The sequence below is a fragment of the Erinaceus europaeus genome, chromosome 19 (genome assembly GCF_950295315.1).
Source record: "Erinaceus europaeus chromosome 19, mEriEur2.1, whole genome shotgun sequence".
Lineage (NCBI taxonomy): Eukaryota > Metazoa > Chordata > Mammalia > Eulipotyphla > Erinaceidae > Erinaceus > Erinaceus europaeus.
In genome coordinates this window covers 4,668,878-4,681,152 of record NC_080180.1, presented here as the reverse complement: position 1 = coordinate 4,681,152, position 12,275 = coordinate 4,668,878, and the positions used below count along the sequence as shown (strand labels likewise).

At 41.0% G+C, this 12,275-nt stretch overlaps 1 long non-coding RNA gene across 1 annotated transcript; it reads right to left on the bottom strand.

Moving 5' to 3' along the window:
- Positions 1 to 3,640: 3,640 nt before the first annotated feature.
- On the bottom strand, positions 3,641 to 7,276 carry LOC132534707 (uncharacterized). Its single transcript, XR_009546420.1, has 3 exons — positions 7,139 to 7,276; positions 4,508 to 4,700; positions 3,641 to 3,758 (listed from the first exon to the last, which is right to left on the bottom strand). It is a non-coding gene; the product is annotated as an uncharacterized LOC132534707 (long non-coding RNA).
- Positions 7,277 to 12,275: the final 4,999 nt, after the last annotated feature.

Sequence of the window (12,275 nt, the reverse complement as noted above, 5' to 3'; positions counted from 1 at the left end):
TATAAAAGGATCATGGTGGTGAGGGTGGGGGCAGGTGGCGGAACACCGGGTTGAGTGCACATAGTATGAAGCTCAAGGACCTGACGCAAGGATTCCGGTTCCAGTCCTGGCTCCCCACCTACAGGAGGGTCACTTCATAGCAGTGAAGCAGGTTTGCCCCCTCTCTATCTTCCCCTCCTCTTTCAATTTCTCTTTCCTATCCCAAAAATATATATTTTTAAATGTAGAAAAAAAAAAAGTGGTCTCCCAGATCAGTGGATGTAGTACGACATCAGGCCCCAGCAATAACGCTGGAGACAAAACAAAATAAAGTTAAAAAAAAATCTCATGGGTTTTTACAAAGATTATATGGAAAAAATACTTGTTAAACATTTAACACAATAAATGGCATGTATCAAACGCTTGTTATTATTGGGCATTACTGTTATCTCCCCCCAAACATTGGCTGTATGGGATTTCTCCATTCTTTTCCCTGTTTTTAATACTTCTTCATTGCAAAAACTATGTTGCATGCTTATGGTAAAGAATGCCTCAAATCATGTCAAAGGCTATTCACACGTTCACATGGTTGGTTACTCTTCTTCCTCTTGCTATTGTTCTATTCCCTGAGATTAACCACTTAAAATGGTTGATATTACCACGAGAGTTTTCTTTTTTTAAGCAGGACCTTACCACTGTGTGATTCCACTGTCTCCAGTGAACTTTTGTTTTTCTGCTTTCCTTTTCAGTTTTAGACAGAAACAGAGAGACAGAGAGTGAAGGAGAAATACCACAACACTGCCTCACTTTTTCTTTTTTAATTTTTAGTTTTTTTAAATATTTTTATTTATTTATTATTGGATAGAGACAGAGAGGAACTGAGAGAGGAGGGGAGATATGAGGAAGAGAGACAGAGAGACACATGCAGCCCTGCTTAACCACTCATGAAGCTTTCCCCCTGCAGGTGGGGACCAGGGGCTTGAACCTGGGTCCTTGTGCACTGTATTGTGTGCACTTAACCAGATGCGCCACTGCCTGGCCCCCAATTTTTAAAAATTTGTATTAGTGATTTAATAATAGTTAACAAGATTATAAGATAACAGAGGTACAATTCCATACATTTCCCGCCACCAGAGTTCTGTATCCCATCTCCTCCATTCTTTTTTTTTTTTCCTTTAATTGGGGAATATAGTTTCTTTTTCTTTTTTTTTTTTTAACTGGGGAATTAATGTTTTACATTCAACAGTAAGTACAATAGTTTGTACATGCATAACATCCCCCCTCCATTCTTTATCCCTCTGGGAGTGCAAATCAAAATTCTTTACAGAGCACAGAAGTCGTGAGGTCTGGCTTCTGCAGTTGCTTCCCCGCGCAGGACATGGACATTGTGTTATCCCACTCTGTGAAGCTCTCCCTTTGCATGGGGCTTCCCTGGGGCCTCGAGTCCTCAGTCTTAGCGTGTAGTGAAGCATGCACTCTACCAAATGAGCTAGTTCCTGGTCCTCCCTGCAGTTCTGAGCTCAGCATCTGCATTCTCATATTCCTGGATATTGGCTGTCACCACAGCTCCAGACTGACCCCTGTGAATGAAGGTGAATGATGCTGCTCTCCCCTCTGTAATCCCCAGTTAGGAGCACAGAGACCTCTCTCAGACTGAGGTGGCCGCTTCTGAGGCTGCACTTCTATTCACGTCACTGCTGGGGCATTGGGTAAAGTGTGTGTGTCCTTGGCCTTTCAGGGTTTCGTCTCTCCTCATAAGTCTTCATTGCTGGGGTGCGTGCCCTTTGCTTACCCACAGGGTACACCCCTTCACCCTTTGCGTAAAATTGTGGGGAACCTGCTTCAGGGGCATCTTGTGGTGAGCTGCTTTCTTATTAATATGATTTTCATGTTCCTTTAAACACCACTGCAGGTTTATAGAAAAGTGAAGAGAATAATCATGATGGAAACTCTCAAATTCAGGTGGAGGCAGACAGCACAACAGTTATGCCAAAGACTCTCATGCCTGAGGCTCCAAAGCCCCCAGGTTCAATCCCCTGTACCACTGTAAGCCAGAGTGGAGCAGTACTCTGATGAAAAAAGGAGGGAAAGAAGAATGAGGAGGAGGAAGAGGAAAGAGAAAGAAAACTCAAGTTCTCAAAAAAAAAAAGTAGACAAATCTTAAGAAAAAAACTCAAGTTCTTAATATTCAGCTTTAAAGGTAAAATATTATGAATACTTTTGAACTCTCCAGTGTCCTAGTTCCTGTAAACACCTCGTGACTGCAACTTCTACTGTGGTGTGTACTATACATTGTGATTATTAAAAGCAAAACAACAACAACAACAAAAACACCCCATTTAGTAGAGTGTCTGTCATGGAGCAATGGAAGCTTATTGTGTTAAAAGCAGTGCTATTGATTGCATTATATGCTACATATATTATAATTACCATTAATGCAAGGATAACTGATAGCTTTTAAAAAATATTTGTTTTAAGAGCAAGATAGAGAGAAAGCAGAGCTTTGCTTGGTTTTGGCATATGGTAGGGCAAGGACTGAACCTGGGGCCTCAAGCATGCAGGCTTTGTGCTTTAATGCTGAGTTCTCTTCCTGTCCCCAACTGATACTTTTCTACCTTTTTTTTTTTGTAGTTGTTGTAGTTATTATTGTTGTTGTTGTTGTCATTGTTGGATAGGACAGAGAGAAATGGAGAGAGGAGGGCAAGACAGAAAGGAGGAGAGAAAGATAGACACCTCCAGACCTGCTTCACCACCTGTGAAGTGACTCCCCTGCAGGTGGGGAGCCAGGGGCTCGAACCAGGATCCTTACACCGGTCCTTGTGCTTCGTGCCATGTGCATTTAACCCACTGTACCACCACCCGGCTCCCACTTTTTGACTCTTCTATGGCAGTGCCTTATATGATTATACCCCTATTTGTCCATTCTACTCTTTTGTTTTTGCAAGCATTTTTTTGTTTTGTTTTGATCCTTTAAATGCCGTCAAGCAAGAGTATAAAAAGAAATCGCCATTCAAAAGCTCGTGCCAATTCACACTCCCTCCGGCAGTGAAGAGAGAATTGCTATCATTTTACAACCATTCATTCATCTGGTGAAATCAGACAACCAGCTAATATTTATTGAGCACTTACTATAAATACCTTACCTGTCTGAAGCATTGGTGGTGGACACAGAGAAATGTTAGAGTTGGGGAAATAGAATGTACACACACAGGGGTTGTAGATAAAAACTTCTCATATGTAGTTTACTACACACTGGGTACTGTCTTAGGGACTAGCAATAGAATGAAAGACATTAAAAAAGATGAAAAGGTTTGACCAGAAAGGCAAGAATAGAGGTGGAGAGTAGCAGTAGGAAGAAGACTTGAAATTTCTCTTTGCTGTTCTTTCTGTTACATCTTCTGAACAATGGTGACGGTATTCCACGTCAGCCCATCTTTCATTTATTAAGACAACTGCACAAAGCGAGAGATTTTATGAATGTGAATAGATGACTTGATTGCTCAGAGATCTTTCCCCCTTCTTATTGGCAAATCCTCATGTTTGAGTGAAGATGCTTTTCGTTTATCTGAAATTCAATTTACACAATTGCACCTTTCTGCATAGAGACTTTATTAGAGAGTGAGAGTTGTTATAAGGAGATATACAGGCTACTTATTCTTGAGGGGGCTTGTACGTAAATCTGATCTCCGTCGCAGGATCTGGTGACATAAATTTCAGCAGCTTGTTTCTGTTCATCCGCTGTCCTACAGCAATATCCAGGAGTGGAATGGAGTGGGGTGCTGGTGTCATAAATAAGAAAGGTTGTCATGGCCGTTTTCATTTGACTGAGCAGTAATGGAGTTAATTATACTTTCCGCCTCTTTGTTTTTGATCTGTGTTTCCAAAGTCATCTAAGCTTTGGGGAGTGCTCGGGTTTTAACTCTTCTGTTGTCTGGTTGGATTCCAGAGCTTTGAGGATTTCACAGCCTTGTAAAAATTCCCATCTGGTGTTTCTAACGTGTGTTTCCTATTAATTCTCCTTCTTTGGAAGAAATGGGTGAATGGATATTGCTGTTCTATACCTGATAAATGGCTTTTGAGTTTGAGTATTTTATGTGAATTATCTATAAAGAAAAGAGAAGTTTTGGCCTAATTTTCTAATTGAGACCGACATAGGAAAGATACGGGATTTCTAAAGTGTGTGGTCTAGCAATCTCACAAGATGGTCAGAAATGGATTGAGAATTTTTGCTGCTGTGATTAAGAGCCCTTGTTAAAGTAAACAAAGATTTTCATGATTTTTCTGCAAGCCCATGGTTGGCTGAGTGGAGAGATGATATCATCAGATAGGTTACATATTTACAGATACATAATACAATGTTGTTAGAGAGGCAACTACAAATGTTTGGAGACATCTAATTAAATTTTCTTTTTTACTTAGTAATGCTTGGGACTACACCACTTGAATTGCTCAGATTGCTAAATCAATAGAGATTCTTTAGTCAAATTAATCATCATCTTAATTTTTTTTTTTTGGTAGACATACTCACCTCAGATCCTAAAGAAGAAAATTGAGGAGGAATTATTGGCAACACTTTGCTTTTGTAAAGTCTTTGAAAACAAAATATTTAACTTTTTGCTTTTATCAGTTGCTGGTTCATTTTGGATCACTGGAAGATGAGGACGTGTCCTCATGGGTACATACAACTAGGGTTCAGTCTTGTCTGATCGCAGTTTAGGACCCTGTATATGAATACATTGAAAATTATAAAGGAAATATATGACCTTATAGTTTAATTTGATTTAAAATACAATGTTGTGTTTAGCAGGTCCAGTATTTCTTTGGTAGTGGTTAGTCTCTTGGTCATGAGAAGCTTCATACAGAAGTATCCTGGCCCGTTTTACAGGTGGTATTTGTTTTCCAAGGTGATTTAAACAATTCCCAAGCTGCTCATCTTTATTCAAATTGAAAATAGTTAAGAAACCCTGACACAAAATTATTTTATCTTGTCTCTGTCTCCTGTGCAAATGACTTTTACCATTAATCATGCCATTACTATGATTGCCATCATTTTTATGATGAATCTCTGAGTTATTTTTCATCCTGAGAAGAAATGGGTTATATACAAGAGACTTGTATTCACAGCCGGACTGAGGATCACAGAGGGTGTGGGTAGAAATGGAGGTGAGAGGGCAACAAAAGGGAATAAATAAATAAAATAAATATTTAATAATAAAAAAAAAAGAAATGGAGGTGAGAAGCTGAGTGGCCCCACTATACATGGAAAGAAGATCCTTCCTTTCTTGACCTGACATTTTCTGTAGGGAATTTGTGTCTTTTTTTTTTTTTTTTTTTTTGAGTACAGGTGTGCAGAGGGGTTGGGTTAGTGTTAGCTGCAGAAGATATCTTTACCTGAGTGCTTGGCATGGCTCAAATGAGCTTCTCTGATCTTTTAAGGTATGAGTAGGAATTTATGTTAGTGATTATTAGATTGGTCTTGATCTTTAAAAAAAAATTTTAATTTATTTTAACAAGAGAGAGAGAGAGAGAGCAACCAGAGCATTGCTGGGGATTGAACCTAAGACCTGGAAGTCTTGGGCCTGAATGTCTTTTGTTTAACCGCTATGCTATCTTCCCAGCCCAGATCAGTCTTGATCTAATTTGATCCACTACCCATCCCAATTCTGCCATGGCACAATATCTTTGCAGACTTATAGGAAATGAACTTGGGAGAGATATCTGACCAGGCACCAAAGGTTAAAATGAGGGCTGAGGAGACAGCGTAACTGTCATACAAAAAGACTTTCAGGGAGTTGGGTGGTAGCGTAGTGGGTTAAGCGCATGTTGCGTGAAGCTCAAGGAGCGGCATAAGGATCCCAAGTCCTGGGCTCCCCACCTGCAGGGGAGTCGCTTCACAGGTGGTGAAGCAGGTCTGCAGGTGTCTGTCTTTCTCTCCCCCTCTCTGTCTTCCCCTCCTCTCTCCATTTCTCTCTGTCCTATCTGACAATGACATCAATAACAACAATTATAACTACAATTATAAAACAAGGACAACAAAAGGGGGGGGGGAAGACTTTCATGCTCAAGTCTACAAGGTCCCAGGTTTAATCCCCAGTACCACCCTAAGCCAGAGCAGAGCCAAAGCTGAGCAGTGCTCTGGTAATAAACAAACAAACAAACTGGACCTATTATTTGAAAGAAAAATGCATTCACCAGAATGGCTTCCAAAAAAGCAGAGATAAAAAAAGAGACATAGGTGCTGACCCCAGGCCATCAGCAGCTAAGAAAATCAGTCTCCCAGTCTAGGTATTAATGAGAAAACCAGGTGGGTTTTTCCCTTTTTTCTGTGACACATTTCAACCATGGGCTATGTTAAGAAATCTCTATGAAATCTGACACCTTTGACATTTAGGAAATTAAAAAAAAAAAAAAGTAACCAGCTAGAATCCCAGCTGGTTGGTTTTTCTGAATTGTTTGAGAAACCACTTATCAGGAAAGTTGATTTTCTTTGGATGTTTTTATGAGTGCGACAGAGATCCCATATTTAAAAGTGAAATTAAGCTTTTTAGTACAGAAGGTCAGATTTCCTTCTCTCTGAAATCTTGCAGGCTGCCAAGCCCGTTTGCATATAGAGCTTCCCAGAACTGTTTTCAACTCTCCGGAGTAGCCAGAGCATGAAGAACACTGTTCTCAGTGTCTTCAGCTACAAATTGGTAAGCAAATGGGCTCCCCAGGCCTGGCGGGGAGGGGCACAGCTCTTGCATACAGCCTGTTTATTACCGAGAAAGTTCTGATCAAGTTTATGGTATTAAAGACTCCATCCAACATATCAACGCCACTGAGGAGCAGGACAAGCCATTGTAAATAGGACCCATCAGAGCATCAGCCATTTCAATGAAATGAAGCAAATCGACTGTTTTGTGGAAAGGTGCCTTTCAGATCTCCTTCCTCCGTTTCTGAGTTCCAGGAGCAAGTTCACATGAAAACAACTTGTGCTAATGGGATTGGAGCTCAGGATCTTGGAAGGTCAGCAGCTTGGCCAGTAAACCATGGTTTCCCTGATCTGTGGCAAAGCAATAACCCCACAACAATTTCCTGACATGAGCACTTGGACAGAAATGGAACAGCTAGAAGGTTTGTGATTACTTAAGTTATGAATTGGCTTCTATCAGTCACTTACCTTTTATTTAACACGGCATTAATGCTATTCTCTCCGTTGTGCTGTCATCTAACCACGTTGATGAGATGCAAGCAGACTTAGAGAGGAGATGAGGGTTTTTGAAATTAAAGTACGTGGGGTTAATAGACTGCAGTGCTCTGTTAAATAATTTCAGCTGCAAAGAGGATCCTGAGAGTAGTTTCCGGTCTTGACGGAAGTGATGACTAGCTGCATTCTGATAGTTCCTCTTCGTTCATTCACAGAGTGCCTTCTATCTAACAAATACTGAACTCAACTCTCCATTTGAGAACAAATGTGGCAACCATCAGCCTCTGTGTACCTCGGGCTTCAGTAGGAGGGAATCTTGATCCATAAATCTCTGCTTACCCTAAGGACCTATTGATGGCACAGTAACTTGCTTACAGTAGCTGGGTCCTCAGCACTATCCGCTAGACAGGTTGTTAAATATAGGATGTGCAAGTGAATCTACCCTGTGATTTGTAGGTTAGAAATAGAACATAGACTAGAGAGAGAATTTGAAGCCCATTGTCATCCTTTAGAATCTGACTGCAAGCTCTTTTTCAGCTAAAATTGCTCTGTGAAACTTGTCACATAGGGGACACCCCCTGAATCTAACTAGTATTTGTCTTTTAGAATATGGATTCCTTAGAGTATATTGATTTATAGGGTGTTTTTTTATATTGCTTCTGTTGACCTTAGTTATTTCACCAACAAAATGACTTTGTTACAAAACTACAACAAAAACCGATAAAGTGTAGTCTCTCTCTGGAAATCTGTTCCTTATTTAGAGATTTTTACAAAGCCAAATGATGACCCGACAGTAAGAAACTACAAATGCTGTTCATTCCGGTAGGCTTTCACTGCATGGTGTTGGTGAGGCTCCACTCAGTATCTGTGTCCTGAACTTTGAAAGTTTGAAGTTGTGCAGTCAGGGCAGTGGCTGAATGGGAGAGCACAGGACTTGCATCTGTGAGGTCCTGAGTTAGATTTTTTTTTTTTATTTAAGAAAGGAGACATTAACAAAACCGTAGGATAGGAGGGGTACAACTCCACACAATTCCCACCACCCAATCTCCATATCCCATCCCTCCCCTGATAGCTTTCCCATTCTCTATCCCTCTGGGAGTATGGACCCAGGGTCGTTGTGGGTTGCAGAAGGTGGAAGGTCTGGCTTCTGTAATTGCTTCCCCGCTGAACATGGGCGTTGACTGGTGGGTCCATACTCCCAGTCTGCCTCTCTCTTTCCCTAGTAGGTTTGGTCTCTGGGGAAGCGGGGCTCCAGGACACACTGGTGGGGTCTTCAGTCCAGGGAAGTCTGGTCAACATCATGCTAGCATCTAGAACCTGGTGGCTGATAAAAGCGGTAACATACAAAGCCAAACAAATTGTTGAAAAATCATGGACCTAAAGGCTGGAATAGTGCAGATGAAGTGTTGGGGGTACTCACTGCAGACTCTTGTGTCCTTCTGCTTTCAGGTATATATTTTGCCCTGGTTTATGGGCACGGGTGAACATATGCTCTATCTCAGGGAACCTGGTATATATCTAGGTTTGGGGACTTTATTAAGGAGTGGACTACCTGGAATGGAATTAGAGTATACTATGAAAGGAAAGGTCTGACCCGAGTGATGAAGCTGAAGGGTTGTCATTCCACACCTGAAGTCTCTGGACACAGTCTGAAGTGAAGCATGCTGGGGTGGCACTCGTTGCATTGATTAGGTCGCGATCCGCAGATGCAATATTATTTGGTATGAATTGAAAGAAGCATGTAGGAAAGTGGGCCCCACCTAAGGGTCCAGGACTGGGAGAAATATAGGCTCTATAGTGGAAATGTGAGGTTCCTGCTGTCTCAGGGTTCAAGAAGACAATGGATAGTTATTGTTATCACATTATTTGGTAATTGGGTTAACTTTGAAAAGTCCTTTTGTTAGGGTTAGCTGTATAATAACCCAGCATCTTGTATATGGTGGTGCCACCGGTTGCCTCTGTTCTCCCTGGTCTAGGCTTTTGAGAGAGTCCACATATCAAAGACTCAGCCTATATATTAAAAAGACACAGTCTGTGTTTTAAAAAGTTCTAGACATATGATCAATTTTCCCCTCTCATATTAATTGATTAATGGTTTATATGACTACACTTTAATAGGAGTGTACATAAACACCATTCCCACCACCAAGACTGTGTCCCTTCCCACCCACCCCCACCCACACCCCCACCCACACCCCCACCCCCACCCCCACCCACACCCCGCCGCCCCCGGAAGCCGAATGTTCACCCTCCCCCTCACCACAGGGTTTTTACTTTCGCGCCCACTCAGTGAGTTAGATTTTTGACACTGCAGAGAGCAAAGTCAGAGTAGTGTTCTGATTCTCTGCTTAAAACAAATAAGTATCTTTTTTTTTTTTTTTTTTTTAGTGACTATGCCACACAAACCCTTTATTTATAAACCTGTCAAGAGAGGGGCTGTCTTTTTCCACTGGTAAGTTCCAGAGAACTGAGTACATTTTCACTGTGAGAAGAAAGGTGGCAGCAAGATGGTGATAGCCAGAAGGGTGAAGGACAAACCTGTTATAAGCCAAGGACAGATAAAGTCACCTAGGAGCTACCAGTAAATCAGATGAGGAGCTGAGGTGATTGTAGAAGGTCCCTCCGACTTTGAGATTCCCACAGCACCAAGCATCAGCTGCAGCACGTTCTCGTGAAATCAGCGGATATTTTTGTAGAGTGTTAATCCATTCGATGGCACCTGGTTTAGTACACACATTACAGAGCACAAGGACCTGGGCTCAAGTCCTTGATTCCCACCTGCAGGGGGAAAGTTTCAGAAGTGGTGAAGCGGAGCTGTAGATGTCTCTTTGTCTGTCTGTCTGTCTCTCTCTCTCTCATTAAGTTATCTTTATTTATTTATTGAATTTAGATAGCCAGAAATCAAGAGGGAAGGGGGTGATAGGGAGAGAGAAAGAGAGACACTTGCAGCCCTGCTTCACCACTTGTGAAGCTTTCCCCCTACAGGTGGGGACCAGGGGCTTGAACCTGGGTCATTGTGCATTATAACATGTGCACTCAGCCAGGTGTGCCACCACCCAACCCCTTTCTTCCACTCTTTATCTCCCTCTCCCCTCTCATTTTTCCTCTGGTTCCAACCAATAATAAAATAAATAAAAATATTTATAGAAAAAAAGCGAGGATAACCTCATTGGATAATACCCTCATCGGATCTTAGGCAGTTTAATATAAAAAAAAATTAGTTTGAAGCCAGGGAGATAGTATAGCAGTTGTAAAACAGACTTTCATGCCTGTGGCCCCAGAGGTGTCTGGTTCCATCTCTGCCACACACGTAAACCAAAGCTGAGCAGTATCCTAGTCTCTCATTAAAATTTTTAAAATTTCATTTTAAGTTAAAAATCGAAATTTAATTTGAATCATATGGGTTGAAACCATTATTGCCCATGTTTTTTAACTAAAATATCCTGTTATAAATGTGAAAAAAATCTCTTATAATTTTATCAGCACATGCTAATTTTATTATATATATATAACATATATAAAATATTAGACTTCTATTAGGCATATGCTACCTAACATTTTCTCTAAGGTGTGAAATTTTTAAATTATGTACTTAAAAGTGAACAGAATGCTCATATAACACACTGTATGCTAGATCACATCTAAAGTAAGAGTATCGTGCATAATGGGATTTTAATAAACCAGTCTGTAAAAATTTAGAACATGCTAGAAAAAGTGTCATGTCACCTTAACACCCATTAAATGTGTAGGTTTTTGGACCAATCCAGTGTTTCCTGAGATAAAGTTAATTGTCAGTCTTTCACAGTCATCTTCAACACTCCTTCCTCCCCAAACTTGTCCTCGATTCCTCATTCAAATGATGCCGAACTCTAAGAAAATCTAACATGTCTGTTGCAAACAATAAAGTTTCATTTTTTTTTTGTTTTAAAGATTTTATTTATTTATGAGAAAGATAGGAGAGAGAAAGAACCAGACATCACTCTGGCACATGTGCTGCTGGGGATCGAACTCGGGAATTCATGCTTGAGAGTCCAAAGCTTTATCACTGCACCGCCTCCTGGACCACGGTCTCATTCTTTCTGTGGAAGTGTAATATTGCACTGTGTATTTAGATATATTCATACCACATTTTCTTTTTTGCCTTCAGGGTTATTGCTGGGGCTCGGTGCCTACACTACGAATCCACTGCTCCTGGAGGCCATTTTCCCCATTTTGTGGCCCTTGTTGTTGTTCTTACTATTATTGTTGCCATTGCTGTTGTTGTTGGATAGGACAGAGAGAAATGGAGAGAGGAGGCAAAGACAGAGAGGAGGAGAGAAAAATAGACACCTGCAGACCTCCTTCACCGCTTGTGAAACAACCCTCCTGCAGATAGGGAGCCGGGGGCTTGAACCGGGATCCTTACTCCAGCCCTTGTGTTTTGTGCCATGTGCCATGTGCGCTTAATCTGCTGTGCTACGCCTGCCCCACCCCCAATTTTCTTGATGAATTCTTTCATCTCTGGAGAGACATGTGGGTTGTTTGCATAGCTGGTGATAATAAGTTATGCTGCAATGTAGGTGGAGATTTTTTGAGTCAGTTTCTGTTATTTGTTCTGTCAATTGAGGTATCTTTTAGCTTCCCATGCTAGTAGGTGTCCCTTCAAGGTCTCTCCTTCACCTCCTAGCTTTGTGATCTTTTTTCCTATTCAATTTTATTGTATAGCGTGAGCCTGTCAACTCTTACTAGGTGGTTTGTGTTGCCTTTACAGTATAACTGAGAATACATTTCAAAATCATCTTCCCCCATTCACAAGATTTTTTCAGATTTTTATATATAAACAGTGCTTATAAAACCCCTTTTGCTATTTTAATTCTTGTATTTTTTTTTGAAATTAAAAAAATATATATTTATTTATTTGCTTATTACCTTTTGTTGCCCTTGTTGTTTTATTGTTACCATTGTTGGATAGGACAGAGAGAAATGGAGAGAGGAGGAGAAGACAGAGAGGGGGAGAGAAAGACAGACACTTACAGACCTGCTTCACTGCCTGTGAAGTGACTCCCCTGCAGGTGGGGAGCCGGGGACTCGAACCAGGATCCTTATGTCAGTCCTTGCGCTTTGCGCCACA